The sequence below is a fragment of the Lampris incognitus genome, chromosome 14 (genome assembly GCF_029633865.1).
Source record: "Lampris incognitus isolate fLamInc1 chromosome 14, fLamInc1.hap2, whole genome shotgun sequence".
NCBI classification, from domain to species: domain Eukaryota; kingdom Metazoa; phylum Chordata; class Actinopteri; order Lampriformes; family Lampridae; genus Lampris; species Lampris incognitus.
Window position 1 is genome coordinate 34,821,487 of NC_079224.1, and position 3,214 is coordinate 34,824,700.

At 43.2% G+C, this 3,214-nt stretch overlaps 1 protein-coding gene across 1 annotated transcript in view; it reads right to left on the bottom strand.

Moving 5' to 3' along the window:
* The window catches only part of tgm1l1 (transglutaminase 1 like 1), a 29,184-nt gene extending 27,978 nt beyond the window's left edge, over nt 1–1,206 (bottom strand). The window contains exon 1 of the mRNA XM_056292830.1: nt 1,024–1,206. The gene's annotated coding sequence lies outside the window, so the exon portion shown is untranslated. The remainder of the gene's footprint in view (nt 1–1,023) is intronic.
* Nucleotides 1,207–3,214: the final 2,008 nt, after the last annotated feature.

Genomic DNA, 3,214 nt, shown 5'->3' on the forward strand with positions numbered 1-3,214 from the left:
ACATATGGAGAGCAGATACCTGCAGGGCTGCTGCGGTCCCTGTTAAGGCAGCAACTCCTTTCACAGTTTCCTCTGCCAGTAAAACCCGGGGTATGGCAAATATGGATAATAACTGATGCATAGATGAATGAATAATTGATCAATATTGATAATATCGATGAGTGATGACTATAAACGATCTATTACATTGATTGATTGATTGATTGATTGATTGATTGACTGACTGACTTCTCTTAATTTCATTCACCCCTGTCTACGCTTAATTGATAGGACCGTGATAGCATCACAGACTTTACATCCAGGACCACAGTTTGTCATTTAGCAGACACTTTTGGCCAAAGCCACTCACAGCGAGTCAAACCACATGCAGCTATGTCGGAGTACTGAACAGTAATAATATCCATGTTAAGAGTACATGTCGTTTCAAGAGCAAATAGTGTAAGTGAATGAAGTGAAATTGCTCAGAAAAAGAGACAATAAACAGAACATAACTAGTCTATTGATAAGCATGTAATTTTCTGATACAAGCTGAAGGCGGTTGAATATGGAGTTAGTTATTTGCTTTACACACAAAGCCCATTATAACTAGTATTATGTATTATACGTAGGCGTGTCTTTAACTACACTGTAAATTCTAACAAGTTAAGTGTACTTAAAAAATTAGGAAACAGATTACCTAGGGAAAAGTAAGTAAATGAACTTAATTGTGTCAAGTTATGTGAAATCATGTCACATAAAATCACTTCACATAACAATTAAGTTCGTTTACTTACTTTTCCCTAGGTAATCGGTTTCCTAATTTTTTTAAGGTAAACTTAACTTTTTACAGTGGTAAAGTTCCAACATTGTCTTTCACGGCTCCCAAACGACAGACCCGTTATGTCGTCTGTAGTCTACCGCTACGTGACTTTTCTCAACTCCTTCAACTGGGGAGAAAAGACAGCAAAGTAATAAATACACAAAGCTGATCTGTCTCAATGTCGACTACTCATAGCTGCGATGTCAAGGAACGGACGTTCTTACTCAAAATGTGCGGTTCCCTTCCGTTGTACCGGCGCTGTGAAGTGTCTGATGAAGTTTAGGATACGCGCAGTCCGGCCAGAGAGACTTTCCCTCCACACGCGTGTCTTTATTATATACACACACGTGTGTGTGTGTGTGTTCGCGCGCGTGTGTAAAGGAATGTAGCGCTTAGTGCTGACACCCCTCAGCCCGTGCAGCCCCTCCTTGTGCGTAATATTCAAACGCTCCCCCACTCAGAGCTGTTCAGAACGTTCAGAACTGGGCGCGGCCTGCGGCGCGCGCGCGTGTGTGTATGGGTGTGGCACCGTATGGGCGGGTGTTGTGTGCGCGTGTGTTCTCCTCTTGGGCTGCGCGAGGTAACATTAAATCACGCCGGCTGGGAGTCAAAGGGGGATGAATCAGTTCATCTGGATACAATGTTTATTGACAGATACGTTTCATCACTCATCTTAGTTACCGCTTCAGTCTGACTGGCTGAAGATGCTACTTAGATGAGTGATGAAACGGAACTGTCAGTAGACATTGTGTCCAGATGAACTGATTCATCCTTCTTTGATTTTCTTACCTGGATTATTGAGCGTGTATAAAGACGCTAGCTGGGAGTCCCCCCCCCCCCCACTCTCTCTCTCACACACACGCGCATGAGGACCCTCACTGACTACATTCATCCGCTGGCCCTTTACCCCAACCTTAACCTCATCCTAATAGTAACCTTAACCCGAACCGTGATTATAGCTTATTTCATTTTGACCAACCCTGAGGATTGTGGGAGCTGTGCTCCCGGACCTGGATGCTGTGTATGCTGGCCCCCTACAGAGGAAAGCCAGCAACATCAGCAAAGACGCAACACACCCAGGTCACTGTCTGTTTGTTCCCTTGCCATCGGGGGAAAGATACCTCACCATCAAAACCCGGACTAACAGGCACTTTCGCTGCTGAGGACTAACTGGTACTAAAGCCGCTGCAATGTGGACACCTGTGTGCAATAGTCCCGTGCACTATTTTGAACTTTAAAAGCCGCTGCTATCTTTTATTGTTTCATGTCATTTTTACTATCTCACTTATTTATACTAAATGTTGTTTGTTCTTGTTTTTATCTTCTTCTTTTTTTAATCGTTTACCTTGTCTAGTGCTGCTGATCTGAGAGTCACCAAACAAAATTTCGTTGTGTGTACACGATGACAATAAAGTATCTTATCTCATCTTATCTTCCATCCATCCATTATCCGAGCCGCGTATCCTGCTCTCAGGGTCGCGGGGATGCTGGAGTCTATATCCCAGCTCCGGCATCCCCGCAGTCACTGGGCGGTAGGCGGGGAGACACCCTGGACAGGCCACCAGGCCATCACACAGGGCCCACATACACACACACACACACACACACACACACACACACACACACACACACACACACACACACACACACACACACACACACACACACACACACACACACACAGTTAAGGTCAAAATTATTAGCCCCCTTTATGAAATCAAACAAAACCCTTAACTTCTCCATGGAAATTACCATAACCAGAAGTGTTTATAGTTTAATTGCTTCCAAAAGAACAAAGACAAAATCTCCACTAAGCTTGATTAAGATCTGATCTAGTCTTACCTTGTCTTTATTTAACCAGGCAAGTCGGTAAGAGCAGAGTCATGTCCCGATAGGAGGCTGTGAAAAGGAGGGGGGCGGTCATTGAAGGGACAAAAATACACACTCAGAAAACAACATGCCTATGAAATGCATAGAAGACAAATAAGACAGATAAGATAAGATACTTTATTGTCATTGTGCGCACACAATGAAATTCCGTTTGGTGACTCTCAGACCAGCAACACCAGACAAGGTTAAAAACAAAAAAGATTAAAAACAAGGACAACCAACATTTAGTATAACAAGTGAGGTAGTAAAAATAAGTCAGGTTGCAAAAATTATAACACAAAAGTTATTACAAAAAAATAACACACAAACAAGCACTAATAATGCAGCAGATCACACGATACACCAGAGAGAGAGAAATGACAACAAACAGCAGGAAAGAAAATGGTGACTTGATAACAGATGTCAGCGCTTAGCCAAGCAATAACCACGAGAGCATCAGAGACAGAGATCTTCACAGCCGATTGTAAATTGTCCTAATTCTTTGACCGTAACCCCCTGTCCCAATGGCGCTCCAGTTTACCACAA